The following is a 19,112-nucleotide window of genomic DNA, read 5'->3' as shown; positions in this document are numbered from 1 at the left end:
CTCGTGGACTAAGCATAGTTAACTGCTGAACCACGTAAAATTCTTGTTGTTTTACTGTATTATTCATCTGCGCCATAGTTCCTATTGTTTATTTTCTCTATGTTTTAAGTTGACGAAAAATGACATCAACAGTTTGGTGCTTTCATTGAGAGCCTCAAGCAATACAATCCCTGATTAGCTATGGCCGTGAATGATCAGAATATTCTTGAAGAAAACTATCCACGACGCCTTGGGAAGTAGCCAATGACGAATCCTAAACCTGAAGAGAGAAGTGAGTCCTCCGATTCTCGAGGACCTCCAGCACCTCCGGCTCCCAGGGACGATGAGGACATGTACTATAATCCCGAACGGTACGTCCCCATTGTGGAATTTGAAAATCGACAGTTAAGAAAACAGTTGGTTGAGGCCATGAAGCGGAATGAGGAGTTGGCTAGGTTAGCCGCGAAGGCGCAGGCGACTCAGCCTCAACCTTCGCAGGAGAACCAAGCCCCACCTCCGTGGGACATTCATGTTCCTCCCCGTAGGCCTCGTGGGCGACCTTGGAAAAACGCTGCCACAAGAACAACGGAGCAACCTCCGCAAACGGCAGAACAACCTGTTCCCTCGAGGTCGCGAAGAAACACTCGGGCTAGGGCTTCGGTTAACTCAACTGCAGAGTTACCAACAGAAACTGGGAATAACCAAGCCCCTGCAGAGGCTCGGACTTAGATTCCTGGTAACACACAGAATGTTACTGAGTTAGCACGGGCGAACTCGGGACCATCTAGGCCCCGAAATGGTTGGCAGCCACCGTCGCCCATACGGTTCCCTCCGTCACCAATAAGATACCCCTCACCACCTCAGAGGAACGCACAACCAACTCAGGGTGATGAGGAAAGGCGGGCAGGACAGAAACAGGGGAATAGAGAGGCTACTAGGGAACGGAGAGGCGCCTAGCCTACGAGAAGCCAAATGTCTCAATCTCACACTGCAGAGATGAGGCAGCATGAAAGAAATCCATCTCGGAACAATCATGCGACAAGCCTCGCCAGTGATGACTCAGGGGACACCAGATCAGTCAGCATGTATGATCAAGGACGTAGAAATATTGGAAACCAAAGGAACCACTCCCTCCTGCGGGAGCACCTGAATCAGAATTGGGGTAGTGGTAGTGGTAATCCCTCGAACCCAGATTTGAGATATCGCCTAAATGGGCGCAAAGATCCCCTGCGAAGACACGAGCCTGGAATTGTGATCAATGATAGCCAATTTCAGGCGAGACCCCTTGTGGACCCAGTTCAAGAAAGAATTGATCAGCTGGAAAGAGCATTTAGGCTCTTGCAGAATGAGTGAGGTCAGAGTCGGGACGAGGATTCTGATGAGGAGCTCGAACCATTCACTCCCCATATTTCCAACACTCTGTTTCCTTCAGGGTTTTGGATTCCTCATGTCCCGCCTTTTGAAGGGAAAGCCGACCTGTACAGTCATTTGAGTACATTTAACACCATAATGAGAGCAAGTAATGTGGGTTACGAGCTTAGATGCATGTTATTTCCAGCATCGCTTACAGGACCAGCAAAAAACTGGTTCGAAAAATATAAGAGACATTCAATCATTTATGGGGATCAGCTATCAAAGGATTTCAAGAAGCAGTTTAGAGCCATGATCGGGGTAAGACCCAAGGCATCGACCCTGACCAACGTTCGACAACAACCAAGTGAAACGTTGAAGAGCTACCTTACAAGGTTCAATCTAGAGGTTGCTCGAGCTCGGGATGTAGACGACAACGATCATTTAATGGCCGTCCAAGCTAGGGTAATGTCGGGAAGTCCCCTCTGGGATGATATGTAGAGGAAGCCTATGAGGTCCTTAACCGAGTTTAAGCGACGAGCTCAGAGGTTTGTCAATGTAGAAGAGGCGAGGTCAATGCTGAATATGACCTCTCAGCCCATAACTACAACGATAAACGTAAATTTTGCCTCGACCTCGACAGACCCATCAGCTTCGAAACCCCCTGCAGAGAACCCTTCCAAAAGGAAGAAGAATGAAGGAAGTAACCCAGAAGCGGAAGGGGGAAAAGAAGAAGAAAGGGGAGAGGTATTTCTTTGTGTCCAAGGTGTACACCGAGCTCAATGAGTCTCGGGAGAATATATACTTGGCTAATGAAAACTAGGTCCCTTTCTGGCGTCCAGACCCTATGAGAAATCAGAAGTCCAAGAGAGACTCCAGCAAATACTGTCAATTTCACAGAGACACTGGGCACACTACTGATGAATGCAGGCAACTGAAGGACGAGATCGAAGGGCTGATTTCGAGAGGATACATTAGGCAGTATGTCAGGAATCAGAACAATAACCAGGATTCTACCAGCCAGAGGACAGCAGCACCGCCGTCTGCCCAAAATAACAATTCACGAGCCAGAGAAGAAGAGAGACCCCCTCCGATTGATGGAGAAGATATGATAACCATCTCGGGCGGGCCTCACCTCGCAGGATCGGGCAAGAATGCCCAAAAGCGATACATGAACGAGCTAAAAACTGGGGACGGGTCTCCTTATGAACTTAAACCTAGAGCTCTAAAGTACCAAAAGATTGAATCTCAGCCGATAACCTTTACTGAGGTAGATACGTCCCATGTTCAGTTTCCCCACAATGACCCACTGGTCATCACTCTCCAGCTCGCGAATAAGAGAGTTCACCGAGTTCTCATTGATAATGGGAGCTCAGTGAACATTCTCTATAAGGCCACCTTAGAAAAGATGGGACTTGCGCTTCGAGACGTAAAAGCTTGTGCAACGACATTGTATGATTTTTCAGGAGAGGGGATTGCTTGTATTGGGTCCATTGAACTCCCTGTAACCTTGGGAGACTACCCAGTCTTAGCAACCAAGATGATGGAGTTTGTAGTAGTGGACTTGCCATCGGCCTACAACGTGCTGCTCAGGAGACCCGCCCTAGTAGGGCTGGGGGTAGTCTCGTCTGTAAGGAATTTGGCCATCAAGTTCCCAACTTCTAGTGGCATCGGGACGTTGAAGGGAGACCAATTAGCCGGGAGGAAATGCTATAGCATTTCCATAAGAGGAAAAAAGCAGGTGAGCGCACAAGCGCTCGTCATTATTCAGAATAAGGACGAGGCAGCCCTAAAGATCGATGAAGAAATCGACCCAAGAGTGGAGGAAAAAACTGATCTTGAACAATTGGAAGAGCTCGAAGAAGTCAGGCTTGAAGAATCAGACCCCCCGAAAATGGTAAAGCTCGGGAAAAATCTCCATGAAGAAACCAAATAGCAATTAATTTTCTTTTTGAAGAAGAACCAAGATGTCTTCGCGTGGTCACATTCAGACATGATAGGAATAAGTCCAAATGTAGTGAGCCACGCGCTAAATATCGATAAAAGCTTCTCGCCGAAGCAACAAAAGCGAACAACTGGATGAGGATAGGAAAAAGGCCCTTAAAGAGGAAGTCGACAGGTTAAAAGCAAACCGATTCATTAGGGAAGCTTTTTACCCCGATTGGGTAGCCAATCCGGTGCTGGTCCGGAAGCCTAATGGGACGTGGCGAACCTACATTGATTACTCGGACCTCAATAAGGCCTGTCCTAAGGACTGTTTTCCTTTACCACAGATTGACTAGCTCGTGGATGCCATGGAAGGGCATGGACTAATGTCATTCATGGATGCCTATTCTGGATATAACTAGATTGTAATGCATGCCCCTGACCAGGAGCATACGAGCTTCATAACAGATAAAGGGTTATATTGTTATTACGTCATGCCATTCGGGCTCAAAAATGTTGGAGCCACTTACCAGCGGCTCGTGAACATGATGTTCTCCTAGAAAATAGGGACACAACATGGAAGTTTATGTTGACGATATGTTAGTCAAATCTCAACTTAACAATAACCATGTTGATGACCTCGAAGAATGCTTTGTCGTGCTCCGAAAATATAACATGAAGCTTAACCCTCAAAGTGCTCTTTCAGAGTATCTTCAGGAAAATTCCTGGGTTTCATTGTAAATGCTCGAGGAATAGAAGGTAATCTGGATAGGATCCAGGCCTTGATCAATATTCCTTCACCTCGAAAACACAAAGATCTCCAGAGTTTGACTGGCAGGATGACGACACTAAGTAGGTTTATATCAAAATCTACAGATCGTTGTCTTCCGTTTTTCAACCTGTTGAGGGGAGGCAAGAAATTTGAATGGGCAGAGGAATGCGAGTTGGCTTTTCAGGAACCCAAGAAACACCTAACAGAACCTCCTATCTTGTCAAAACCCATTACAGGAGAAGTTCTGTACTTGTACCTTGCTACGACCGAGCACGCCATAAGCGCGGTACTCGTACGGGAGGTGGAAAAATTGCAAAGGCCCGTGTATTACATCAGTAAAAGGTTATTGGGGGTAGAATCTAGATATCCCTTGAAGGAGAAGCTAGCTCTCAGCCTAATTCACTCTTCTTGAAAGCTTCGACCCTATTTTCAAGCGCACCCCATCCATGTACTAACTGATCAACCATTAAGACAAGTCTTGTCCAAACCAGAAGCTTCAGGTCAACTTCTTAAATGGGCCGTTGAACTCAGACAATTCGAGATCACCTATCATCCAAGGATGATCATTAGGGGACAAGCCTTGGCAGACTTCATAGTGGAGTGTACTGGCATGGCCAACGATGAAGTTATAACCCCGGCCCACGAGCTGTGGAAACTTTACGTTGACGGGTCATCTAATGAAAATGGATCGGGGGCAGGAGTAATTTTGATCCCCCCTGCAGGAAGTCGATTTCACTCTGACTTAAGATTTGACTTCGACGTGTCAAATAATGAGGCCGAGTACGAGGCTTTACTGGTGGGACTTTTCATAGCCAAGGAGCTAAAAGCTAAAGCAATACATTGCTACAGCAACTCCCAGCTAGTGGTTAACCGAATCTTGGGAGAGTACCAAGCTCGTGGTACGAGAATGGCAGCATACTTAGAAAAGGCAAAATCAGCATTGGAGCATTTTGAGTTCTATACGATAGAATAGGTCCCTCGAGAACAGAACTCGAACGTGGACGCCTTAGCCAGGCTCATTACCTCTACCGAGAGTGACGAACTGAATGTCGTACCTATTGAACATCTCTCAGCACCTAGTATTGATGAGCCAGAGCAGGAGGACGTGTGTATGATCAATTCCGAGCCTACCTGGATGACTCTAATAGTTGAATATCTTGAGATCGACATTCTCCCAGAAGAACGGACCAAGGCTCGAAAGTTGATGTATCAAATCCCTCGTTTTACTATTGTAGATGGAAGGCTGTATAGAAGAGGATATTCCATGCCACCTACTCCGGTGTGTGATTCCATCCGAAGCTAAGAAAATCTTAGAAGAAATTCATGAAGGGTTCTGTGGAGACCAAACTGGGGGGCATAGCCTGTCCAAGAAAATCATACGCCAGGGATACTTCTGGCCTACCATCAAATCAGACTCGTTCGACTACGTAAAAAGGTGTGATAAGTGCCAACGATTCGCCACAATTCCTCGAGCTCCACCATCCGAACTAACTATGATGACCTCCCTATGGCCATTTGCGATATAGGGAATCGAACTCATAGGCTCCCTTCCAACTGGCAAGGGCGGAGTAAAATATGCAGTAGTCAATGTAGATTACTTCACGAAGTGGACAGAAGTTGAACCTTTGGCGACAATAACCTCGAAAAAAGTCCTTGACTTTGTGGTGAGAAACATCATATGTCGATATGGAATGCCAAGGAAGATTGTGTCTGATAATGGTACCTAGTTCGACAGCGATCTGTTTACCAACTTTTTCGAAAAAAATGGGATAATAAAGAGCTTCTTGTCAGTGGCCCATCCCCAGGCGAATGGCCAGGTCGAAGCTGTAAACAAAACCCTAAGAAGTACGCTGAAGAAAAAGTTGGAAGAAGCTAAGGGAAGATGGCCCGAAGAATTGTCCCAAGTCCTATGGGCATATAGGACCACAGCCCGTACATCAACAGAACATACCCCATTCTCTCTGGCATACAGTTGTGAGGCTATGTTGCCAATCGAGGTCAAAATTCCCACAATTCGAGCCCTCGTTTATGATCAAAGCTCGAACCACTCTCAGCTTGAAGAAACTCTGGACCTGATCAAAGAAAGAAGGAACGAAGCTCAATTAAAAAATGTTGCATACCAACAGCGAGCTACCCGGTACTTCAACAAAATAGTTTGAGATAGAAAATTCGGCGTGGGAGATTTGGTGCTAAGGCGTGTATTCTTGGCGATACGGAATCCAACAGCTGGCGTGCTCGGGCCAAATTAGGAAGGACCCTATCAGATAGAGTCAATCATCTGACCCGGCGTGTACAAGTTGGCAAGATTGGATGGAAGTCTAGTACCACGAGCATGGAATGGTGAACACCTACGACCTTACTATCAATAGTGTAGGAAGGGTGTTGCCTATAACCATGCTCGTTTATCTGTACTGTTTTTCTATTTTTGGATTTTTTTCGAATATAGTTTGATTTCGTTTAATATGCTATATTTTTTGCAATCTCTCTTAATTTAATAATCTATGGTCACACTCATAGGATATTAAGGGGGCATTAGTGGTACATATACCATCAGCTTCAAAAAATAAAATAGCATATACGAAACGCATATAAGTGTTTGGATATAACCAAATGCGCGAAATGAGATAAGTTTGGATATAACCAAACTATCAAAAACATACAAGTGTTTGGACGTAACCAAATACCCAAGCCAAGATAGTTTGAATATAACCAAATTATCAAAAGAAAAAAATGTTTGGATATAACCAAATATGCAAACTAGATTAAAAATATAAGTGTATGGATTAAAAACCTAACACGACCTTAATAGGTTTGGAACAAACCAGCTAAAACTAATCTGCAGTAAGTTGGAACATAACCCACTTCGTGCTAAGTCGAGATCGAGGCTGGAGTATCTTGCAAAACAAATAGTTTCAACCTCATAACCTCGGAGAGCTAACCTCGGACGAGAAAAAGTAACTAAAAATTAAGATACAACTAAACCATCTACATTACATGCCATATAAGTACTTTCGGGTGCATGGTAAAAGTAATATTCGACCTTGACAAAAAACAAGATCGGAAGTGGATAATTCAAGGAAACGGTGCATGAATGCATTGAACCTCGAGCTTAAATCCAAATTATGTTTGTATGAATAAATAGGCATATGTGACACTTTAATTTAAATTGCGCAAAATATTTCAGCTCAAGAAATGTAAAGCAAATGTATTAAAGTAAGTTCAAAAAAGTAATACCAGCTCTTTCACGAGCTATAAAATTGTCTCGGCCCTATGGGCATAAAAAATAAATCAAAACTAAAAAGGGCTATTACAAAAGATTCAAAGGGACACAACCCCGAGGCAAGAATTAAGAAGAAGCATTCTCCTTGGCCTTCTCAGCATCAGGGTTCCCTCCGGCTCTCTTCGCCTCATCTCGAGCAGTCTCTTCATCATCCAGCCGAGCTTGCCATTGGACCACGAGCTTCGCTTCAAGAGGGCCTAAGAAGCTGGTGTCGAGGTCGACATTGTTGGCCCAGATTCTATACATGGCCATGTCGACTGCCCAATCCTTCTTCTCCTTAAACTCCTCGAGAAGACGACTCTTTTCACCTTCCATAATCTCTAAAGTGGCAGCCTTCTCTTCTTCAAGCTTGGCATTGGTCTCCTTGACCCGGGCATTCTCCTGTTCAAGCTTTGCGAGCCAGGCATTCATCTTTTCAAGCTCGGAAGACTTAGCCTTTAGCTCCTCAGATCCTGCCTCCACCTTTTCCTTTGTTTCCTTGAGCTCATCACTCAGTTTGAGCTGAAGATCCTTCGCCTCCTAAGCAATTGACATGCTCGAGTGGACCTCGTTGTTCAGCTTATAGTTGAGCTAGGCAGAGACAACAAGAGTCTGGCATACAAAGAAATCAAATTAACATACGGACCAAGTGTAAATACAGCTAATATCGAAAGATGATGGAAGTTACCGCAGCAGTGAGCTCGATACTCTTCTCATAAAGCGTATTGCAGTCTCGAACATTATTCAAGAACTGCCAATGAGGAGCGTCAAAGCCACTAAATCTCTGGCCCACTTGAGACAGAATGTCCGAGCCAAGCATAGCCCCATGGGATCCAGCAGCATTGTCAACTACATACTCATCGATGTGAGTAGAAACTGACAACTTGCGTGTTGTGGCAGCCGAGGGTTTTTTCGGAGGTGGGCCGAGTGTTGAGTGAACCATGATGGGAGGAGGTTGGAGCTCGACCGTAGTAGACGCTTCGACCTGAGGAGTCGGCTCCACAGCCGAACTCGTAGCAGCCAGAGCTGGTGGAGGAGGTGTCTTTTCAGTCCTCTTAAGGACCTTGGCAGGATGCTCGGACTTCCGTGAGCCCCTCGGGTGTTTGCTTCTTTTGGCCCCACCACTCTCAAGGATGTTGTCAAGGTCAGAGTCCATCTCGCCTGCACAGTTGCACCACAATATGAGTTATAGAAAAATAAAGTAACTCAGCATAATGCAAACATACATGGGATAAAAATACAAGTGGAGAGCAACCTAACTGGGACTCTCCCCCGAGCTTGTGCTCGGCGACCACGAAATTCCCCCATCTTCAGAAGAGGCGAGGGGAGTGCCTTCCCTATAGGTGGAAGTCAACCTTGAAAGGTCCCTATAGTCGTTAGTCCCGTATTGGATGACTATCCCATTCCATACCTTGTTCAGGCCATACATGGTGTCGTATTTCCTGAGCCAGCTATCGAACCTATGTACCCTATCATCTACCCAAGACCATACATAGAAATGGTTCCTATCATCCTTACATAATATTAACCTATCGGGTTTATGCTTTAGTAGGGAGGGGGACCACATATTCGAGCAAAGGATGACTGTACCTTGTTCATCCGAGCCCGAGCTTGAGGCCTCATCATTGGCCTCATTCCCCGATTGTGGACTCCTATGATGAACTGTAGATGGAGTCCTCGCATCTCTCCTTGGGGGGAGGTTGTCGGTTGGCAAAGGCACGAACTCCCACCGGTCGTATTTTTTATTGGACCATTCCGATGTAGACTGATCCTCTCCTAAGAGCCCACATGCTCGGAGCTTGCCTTCATGAAGGAGGTAGGAGAAAGACCTCCAGCCATAGGGAAGCTGGAGCAGAGTCTCTCGGTGCTCTCTCATCTCATCGGTGGGAGTAGGATGATGATAGTTGGCTGGAAAATTAAGCACATTTCAGCTAAGAACGAGCCTAAAACAAAGTTCGAGCACAAAAAGAAGGAGGTTGAAATACTTACGAATCCGCCTGAACGAATAGAATTGAGACAGGACTTGGCCATTTGTCCAGAAGAAGGCCTTCTTGAAGTCAGGAGGTTGATTAGGAAGGTCTTCGAACATCTTCTTCTCCTTCGGATAGCTCGAGAGGTAGTAGAAGCCGTCCCCTCCCCGAGCTCGGGAGGGATTGCTTTTCAAGCAGAAGAGATCTAGTGAAGGTCCTGCCCACTTCAACTCATGATACAGCGACCTCAGGGCTGACAGTACCCTGTAAGAATTGGTGTTGAGCTGGAAAGGGGTGAGCCCAACAAAATTTGTGAAGTTCTTGAAAAAAGACTTTAAGGGCAATACCGCCCCTGCCTTCATATGCTCTTGGCTCCAAGCTGTGTATCTCAGCTTGCTGTCAGGATTTCCATCTCCTGGAGCGCGGAAACTCCGCTCATGGGAGGTCGGGGCTCGACCCCTTAGCGAGCCTGATAGTCCTATACCGTGAAAGGCCAGAATATCGGTTATCTGGCCTAGTGACGTAACCGAGCTCCAGTAGTGCTCGGCCTCAAAAAATTCTCTCCTCGGCTGCGAGGTAGAGGGTTCCCCCATCAGTGAGAACTGAAGATCACTTGGTTTGAAGGCGATTGTCACTTTAAGCGCAAGATCGAGAGGGATCGGTCTAGGCTCGGTGTCTAGATCTGGATGAAGGGCGGCCCTTAGTTTTTTCCTTTTCCCTTCTTCGACTTTGTCTATCTGACGTCGGAAGTGGTCTTGAGTGTCCTCTTGCTCACGTCACAGTTCGTGCTCCCGAATTAAGCGTTGGTTGCGAGTGAATGAAGATTCCGGGCTCGAAGCTACTGGTGAGTAAGGAATTGTGAGCTTTGACCCCCACCACTTTCCCGAATTCTGCGGCATCTAACAAGAAAGCGAAAGGGTGAGGGCCAAGCGAGCAAGAAATAAAGAGATAAATAGTACCTAAGCTCAAATGATCGAGACTACAAGGCAAGCTCGACCCAAAGGAAGAGACCAATCTCAGAGCGTGTATTCCATCGAAAGGAAGGGAGGTGTATCAGTTATGAGAAGTCCCGAAATATTAGGGAGAAAAGGTGGCGGTTGTCTAAAATTTGATATTTTTGGGAATCGTGCATTCCTTAAAAAACCTTGATTTTGTACCCAATATCTTGGTGTGCAAGATATGGTTTCTAAAATTTGAAAACCCAAGAAAGGAACTATTTTTGGACCTTCTTTCGTAGAAACTGGGTTTGAGCCTAATGTCTATCAATCGAAGCACCCTAATCCTAGTGCACTAAAATAGTATAAATCCTAGCACTCACGGTGTAACAGAGGCAAAAGCATACAAAAAAAAAAACGTACATGTATAACGTAAAGAAGCCATAAACTGAAAACTTACACAATGTGATCGGTAAAAACAGAGAAATAGATGATTGAATGAGGAGTTGCAAGTGCGATCTCACTGAATCAAAAAGTCCAATCGTGCTTTGTCTTCTCGGCTTGGAGAACATGCAAGAACTAGGCAAAGAAGTGTCTGGTTTTTTCTCTCTGAGAAGTTGAACGTGAAAAAAAGAATGGAGAAGACGAAATGGGATATATTTATAGACCCTCAGGGATTGTAAAAGTTGAATTAATCTAAGCCATTGGCCAGATTCCGTATCAGATCCGACGGCCAGGGAAAAATGACATGATGGTACCATAAAGCTGGCACGTGAACGATCATGGGCAGAGTTTCAAGGCACTCGAGTACCTTGAGTAAGCAATACCCAGCTGACACGTGTCCATACTCGAGTGTGTGACGGAACGGTTCCCGAAGGAAGTAGTTCAAAAGTTTCCTTCTCATAGGATTCGAACTAGTACTTTTGAGGGGGAAAAATGTTACACACAGATTTCGAGACCCCCGAGATTGTGATCTCGAAAGATGGACTCGTCATTGTGAGCTCGAAATATCTGAAACGCATATGCATGGTGTCGAACTCTTGAATCAAGATGGCAACCTCGAAGACATTTTTTAACCTCAAAGTTCTTTCTGAGCTCGAAAGAACTTGGCATCTGGATACACCCGATGTCGGGTGTCTGCGCATCAAGTAGCCCGAGCTTGGCATGAGTATAAGCTCGGAGTGTGACAGCTTCGGTGGTATTTACCCGCTCTGAGCTGGTCTTGGGGAAAGGTGCCTAGCTCATAACTTATCTATAGACCTGGACTGGCATGATGCTGATTGCCAACCTTGAACGACTTAGTGGGTCATCTGATGAAACGCAGTCCATGCATTTAAAAGATATTTATTGTTGTAACATCCCAACATTAAAGGGATATTAACAAGTCTGTTATATGCCACTGGTCTTCAGGGGACGTTTCCTTGTATATAGGAGTTACAGAATTTAATATCATTATTTTCATTAATAAATAGGAGTATCTTCCCGAAATATGTGGGAACGAACTCTGAGAACCCTCTATAAATAGATAGGTCATGAACATTTGTAGAGGACGGATCTTTGATATCTTGAGAGAATTTCTGGAGAATTCATCCCTAAAGGTTTTTCTGAAATTTCCAAAGTCTTAATAAAATTGACTCGTGGACTAGGCAGAGTTAACTGCTAAACCACGTAAAATTCTTGTTGTTTTACTGTATTATTCATCTGCACCATAGTTCCTATTATTTATTTGCTTTACGTTTTAAGTTGACAAAAAACGACGTCAAAAAAATTACTTTTTGGACCCTATGTTTTGTAAAATAGTTTAAATAGAAACCTAAACTCAATTTTGATGAAGAAAAAATTGAATATAACAACACAGTTTTTTTAACCATGTTGTGTAGTTTGGTCGATTACTTGTTTTTGGACCCTTTATTGTTTTTAAATAGGAAAAATAGATAGATAAGTAGATCGTATCATAATTAAACAACATGAAAATAATTCATTCGCAAAAATGGTTACGCGAATTAAAAGTGACAATATGTAAAAGCGATAGTAATAATAATAATAATTGAAAAAGAATCATCAATAAAAAATAATGTACATTATTTTCACTATGGAGAGAAATGATTACAAGTGAGAGAGTTTTCTCTAGAGAATTAGAATTCAAGTCTCCTATACCAATGAACTTCAACTCTATTTATAGTGAAGTATAAGGGTAAACTTAGTAAGTCGATTATGAACTTATTTGAATTTAAGTTACATTAAATAAAATAATATATAATATATATAGATATTTAGAATTTAAATATCTCTCATTTCAATTAATTAATTAATTTAATTCAAATTATATATGAATTAGATAAATATTTTTATTTTTATTAATTCAATTCAAATTAGATATGAATTAGATATATATTTTTACGTTTTTAATCATAAATTTTTAAAAGAAGAATAAAAAAATGTGAAAAAAATGAGAAAATAGAAAGAATGCTTTGGAGCATTACATTAAATAAAATAATATATAATATATTTAAATATTTATAATTTAAATAACTCTAATTTAATTTAATTAATTAATTTAATTCGAATTATATATGAATTAGATATGTATTTTTATTTTTTAATCATAAATTTAAAAAAAATAAAAAAATGTGAAAAAATGATAAAATAGAAAAAATGTTTTGGAGTAATTTTAGAGTGACACATCATCTTATTGATGCTCTCTTTTATATAAATATATAGATTTGAAATGCAAGGAGTGCTTTTCGTTATTTAATGTTACTTTTGAGATAGTGATTGATGTGGAATTTTTCCATACATATTAATATTATTCCACTAGTAATGTAACGACTCGCGAGGTCAGGTACGTCTGTCGTACACTTATGCACAATTCCTATAAATATGTCAGACATCTAACACTAAAATCATAACTCAAAGTCTATAAAAATGCGAAAAGTTTAAAAATATTGAACTTTGATAACATTTGGTTATTTACAAAGTCCAATTAAACAAAACTTATAGAATAATATAAGACTTCTAAAAATAATATTCATAAAAGTCATTGCTTCCGAGTCCGGAGTCCACAAGAGGTCCAAGTATCAAGTCACACCTGAAAAGGAGAAAACAACAGAATAATGAGCTAATGCCCAGTAAGTAAATCCCATGCAATGCATGTATGCCTATATACATATGTCGTGACCTGATAATGTATGACAGGATAACATAGCCATGAGCGTAACATACATAGGACAATCATATGAGTTCACATTTCGTCATCATTAATTGAAACACTATAAAATCATGCTATTTACATAAATGCTAATTGAGAACATTTACCTTCCTACGCACTAATAATAATTTCGTGACTATCACATGACTATAATCTCCCTTAACGGGTCTTTAGCTATTCTATATAACATATTAGGTATAGAGGCTCGGGAATCAACACTCTAACCAACATATAAAATTTTAGTCTTGTATACTAATCCTGAGGCCAGAGAAAGAGACGCCTAATTAGGTCACAGGGCTAACTGTACAACAATAACGTATGTGTACTCTTTAGCATGTTAAGACTAGTTGTGGACTATGATCAAACTCTTACAAGTCCTTCTTGACATAGTTTCCTGAATTAGATTTATCTAATCACACCCCTTAATTGATCACCTATATAGAACTTAATTCAAGCATTTTATTCAAATCGTTCATGACTTGCACCAAATCTAATAATACCGCAGCAATTCAACTCACGAAGATAATAGCCAATAATACTATCAATCTGCAAGGTAGCTGACAATACACCAAAGTTAACCCTAGAAGTCAACTTGGGAGTCACCAAAATAATTTGGGGCTAACAGGCACCCCTAAACATACATACCAATAAAAATGGGAATCGAACATCAACATTATCCATTCCAAACATACAATACCAAGGGAAAACATCGATCCCCAGGTCACAGATGTTATCACGGGTGTAAATATGCTCACTCTAATTTCGAAAGACTCCTAGTTAACATTGGGTTACTCGTCCAAGTCAAATTTTTGCAAACATGAACTGGACCTAATAGTAATTGTCACAGACTTAACCTGAACCAGATATTGGCCAAATGTCACAGACTTGAATCAGACTGATAATAATTGTCACAGACTTGAATCAGACCAGATAATAGCCAAATGTCACGGACTTGAACCAGACCGAATATAATTGTCACGGACTTGAACCAAACTGAATAATAATTGCCACGAACTTTAGCCGAACCGAATATAATTGTCACAGACTTTAACCAATCCTATAGTAATTGCCATGGACTTGAACCAGACTAATAATAATTTTGACAGACTTAAACCAGATCGAATATAATTGTAATAGACTTGAACCAGACCGATAGTAATTGTCACGGACTTGAACTAGATTGATAATAGTTGTGAGCGGATCAGACCGCATCACGACGAGCCCCACTGGGTTACGGTCTCTATGTAAATCTTTTACGATAAGTGTATGGATGTGCATGTGTTTCTATACTAACGTATATAACACAGCTATTTCATGTCTTGCCACAGAAGTTAAAAGGTTGACTTCCAGCAAAGAAATTTACACAGTTCGCTCTAGTCATACTAAGTGCACAACATCGTAGAGACACAAAACTCATTCAACAACAAAGTACCCATAGATATAAAAATTAAACCATGCAAGCATAATCATAAAGTTTTTCATTCTTAGTTACACAGACAAAGCAAGTACAAGTACAAAATAAATTATATTCTATATTGCCTAAAAATGCACTTATAATCACCATATCGATCTTTCTCAATTATTGAGACACCTTATATCACATAAATAGGCAACATGTACACATTCATTGAGTCTGCGTCTTAATAATATCTTAGAGTACATAAGTCATGCAGTTTATGTGCAGCCATATAATCAAACATATGAGCAAGTAAATAACGTATGGTGAGATTTACTTACCTTAGGTCCTTAGATATATAAGATTGCTCAACAAGAACTATCAACCAAGATTTTTCCCAGCCTTTAATGCTATCCCAGGATCGTAATTGAGTTAATCACTAACTTACCAAATTATTCACTTTAAAAATCTAGTGCATACTAAGGGTGACAAAATGAACAAAATGATAATATTAGTTATCATCTAATAATGACCCTGACTTCAAAGTCTAACCATTTAATAAACACAATCACAAAAACCCTTATTATTATTAGTATTGACCCAAGTTATACTAATATTCATATTGATAAAACAATAATAAAACATCTCACATAAAATATCAAAGCGGTATAAGAATAGCTGATTTAAAACAGAGTCCTTAGTTATAGATAATTTCTCTAGGCCCATAACCTATTAACTTAATTCAAGTGGTTAGAACAAATTGCTTAAATCTCAAACTTCGAAGCCTTGAATTGATTTGTTTGGAAGCCATTAATTTATTCTTCAAAAATCCATAATGAATCAAAATAGATTATTCCTTCAATTAGAAACTCTTACATTTATTATAAAATTTTTAGTAATCAATTAAGTTGTGATAATAACATCGTTCATTGGTTTCCTTTATATAAATTATTGTCATAAAAATGGTCTAAGACCATAAGTTTTAAAATACTGAAATTAAACAATTTAAATTCCATTTGTTTTTTTCTTTCCAATCCACCCAAAATCGTTCGTTAACCATTTTTATTTTTATAACAATTCCAATTTCATTATGAACACCACATTGGTCGATTAATAATAACACATTAATTAAACATAAGAAATTATTGATAATATAATTATTGATAACAATAATTATACCCAAAATAGCGAATTTCCTTTTCAAAATCCCTTTAGACAAAAACTCTAGCTAGATGCTAATTTATGTTCAATTATGTAATTAGCCTTTAAAATTTACCTCTCGGGTTCTAAATGATTTCTATCATAGTGCTCGAGTCTTCAAACCATTAGCTTTTTAGAATTAATCGCCTACCAATTATAACTCTCAATTAACAAATTTCCTCTTTGTAAGGATTATGACTTAGTTTTAAATTTCTGTCAGGGATTTAAAAAATCACAATTTACCCATTGATAACGAATTTATAAAAATTAACTCGACATGAGTCTGTAAATTTCTAGAAAAATGGGTAGCATAACGACTGCAAATCGAACATTACCCAATTTTTAAAACTAGCAAATAAGGCATATGATAGTCCCAGAGTAGTCCAATAACATCACAGTAGGCTAATTAACTCATAACATATTATCAACATACATGATTGCGATTAATTTCCTAAATCACAATTAATTTCTAAACCCCAAAATAATTAAAATCAGGGTTAGAAATTATACCAACATGTTCGGGACTCGACACGAGTTGAGCGTTGCTTTGTGGAGCTCGAAAATGGCTCTGAAGCCCCTGAGGTGGTCACCGACTGTGACTCACGGCAGAACTCCGACGACGACGGTGGTGCCACCACTCAACGGTGGTGGTTCAGGAAACAAACTACTATGTTTTGAAGCCCAAGCCATGGGAAATGTCATGGTGGTGGTGGTTTATCTTGGAATGGCTCGGAAAAGCTCGGATCTAAGCTTAAAAGTTTGGAAATCTCCATGAATTCCGGTGAATGTCAACTTCAAACTTTGATGACCATTGAGTCTGATCCTTTTGTTGGTCTTGAAGCCTACGATGTAAGGAACATGATGGTGGTGGTCACTTAGCCAGTGAAGGCTTGAGGTGGTCGGATCGAAGATAAAATTAGAACTAATGTTGGAACTTCGAGCGTCTGTTTGGGAGGCTTAATTGGCGAGTGAGCTCCGATGGCCCGCGTGACCGATGGTTCGGTGGCCTTTGAATCTTCTTGTCAGGAGCGTGTAGCAATCGGAGCTAGGGAAGACGACTGGCATGAGAGAAAAAAAGAGAAACAGGGGGGAGAGAGGGAATCCAAGAAAAAAGAGAGAAAGAGAGCTATTATGTTAAAAATTAAGCTTTTTCCTTTTATTTAAAATCTTATTTTAATATATAACTTATTTATTTAATTATTGTCTATTTTATTTATTAATTTAACCCTTAATTGGTAGAATAAACACTTTAAAATTGGTCTAATATTTATTTTGATTATTTTTTTAATCCCAAAATATAAATAGATGTCATTTTACATCAATTTATCACAATTAGTTAATAAAATTCTCTTTTTATTGAAATAAAAACTTCTAACATTATTTCCATAAATACCATAATAATTAAGTAATCAAGATTTCTTTTATTTTAAATCTCATAATTTAAAACGTAAATCTTCAAACAATTATAAATCTCATTTATCAATTTAAATATTTCTCATTATCTATTTCCCAAAAATAATAATAATTTAAATTAAAAGAAAAAACTCTTTAAATTCAAATTATTTTCCATTTCTAAATTTTAATATCATTTATTGACCATTCCAAAGAATAAAACATAATTTCGGACATAAATATCTGTTTATCATCCCAATATATAATTAAATCAATACTGATTTATTTTTTCATAATTTTTCAATTATATTCCTCTTTAATTAAGTATTATTTTTCTCTTAAAATTCTTGGGGTATAATTTGAGGGATATTACAAGTATTACCAAAGGAGTATTTTGGGGATGAAACATTAATGACAACAACATGAGAAGACGTAGCTGTCTTTGGTTCAATTACGAGAATGCATTATTCTCATGTAAGGATGTGAATAGAGAATTTGTAGCGAAAGGTCCTGTAGCGCACCAATTTTTTTTTAATTTTGTTCTTTATTTTATTATTAATTGTTAAGTGTTAGAAAATTATTTTTAATTTTGGGAATCGTTTGGTAGGAATTATGTGAATTTAATTTTTTTAATTGTTTTATTTTAAGAGTTTACTTGAGTTTTGGTTGGGTGCACTAAGATGCATGGTTAGTAAAAATGCACCCTAGCACTTATGTGTGTGCATGTGCATGTGCATGGTATGTATGGTGAGCATGCATTAGTTTCCATGCATGGTATTTATTTTCTATTAATTATTATTTATTTATTTTTTTGTGGTCAATTTATAAAAAGGAAAATAATGGGATAGTATGTGTATATTTTTTATTTAATTTAATTCAATTTAAAGATATTGGTGATATGACTATTAGTGGTCTTCTAAGCTATATTGGGTAAGTTAGATGAAGGTGATTTGGTGTGCTAGCCGTGTATGGATGAGAAGGGATAGGCTAGGGGATTCGGTCAAGGTTAGTGTGAGTGCATAGGGGGACTTTCCATTTTGTACATAAATCAATCAAGCAATAGTTGGCAATTACATGAATTGGGGAGAAGGAATTAAGGAAAGATTGAGGTCTTAATTTTGGGCAAATTATTCAAAGGGGCTTGGCTAGGTTAAGAAAGGGAAACAAGGAGGAGCTTGACCCATTGTTTTGGCGGTTGCCATGTGCATAGAGGAGGAAGAGAAGGAAAGAAAGAAAGAAAGAAAGAAAGAGAGGAAGGAAAAGAAGGAGGCTAGGTTTAAAAAATCATAAGGTATGCTTTGATTGTGTTCTTATTTTGATTATCTAAGGATAGTCCTCCTTCTCATTCTAAGCAATTGTTCTTTCTTTTTGAATGTATTCGAAATCCCTAGGTGTCAAGGTTGTTCTTTTTGGCTTTAGTGTTCTTAAAAACAATCAATGAGGTAACTGAGAATTCTACCTTCATGTTATTAAGGTGATTATTTATTGTTATTTTTTTTATGTTTTTGATATATTGTTGGCGGTTTGGATGGTCTCGCCTCTATGCATTTTGATTATTATTCATAATTCTATTTTGTACTATGCGTAGAAGCATGCTAAGATTTTGTCTATGGATCTTGAAATGTGGGTTGTTGTTATAAGCATGTATGTTTCGGCTGGGTATGCCTACGGTATCATGATCTTGATGTATATTCTTGTCATGGTTTAAAGGTTATTATTTTCGTA

The 19,112-nt window shown here is 39.7% G+C and overlaps 1 long non-coding RNA gene across 1 annotated transcript; it reads right to left on the bottom strand.

The window, feature by feature from the left end:
- Window positions 1-13,089: 13,089 nt before the first annotated feature.
- On the bottom strand, window positions 13,090-17,132 carry LOC133804883 (uncharacterized). The gene is made up of 2 exons (XR_009878685.1): window positions 16,506-17,132; window positions 13,090-13,279 (listed from the first exon to the last, which is right to left on the bottom strand). It is a non-coding gene; the product is annotated as an uncharacterized LOC133804883 (long non-coding RNA).
- Between the last annotated feature and the right edge of the window lie 1,980 nt (window positions 17,133-19,112).

Source organism: Humulus lupulus, chromosome X, assembly GCF_963169125.1.
Source record: "Humulus lupulus chromosome X, drHumLupu1.1, whole genome shotgun sequence".
Taxonomy (NCBI): domain Eukaryota; kingdom Viridiplantae; phylum Streptophyta; class Magnoliopsida; order Rosales; family Cannabaceae; genus Humulus; species Humulus lupulus.
The sequence above is the reverse complement of the archived record's forward strand: the minus strand, read 5'-3'. Positions and strand labels throughout refer to the sequence as shown.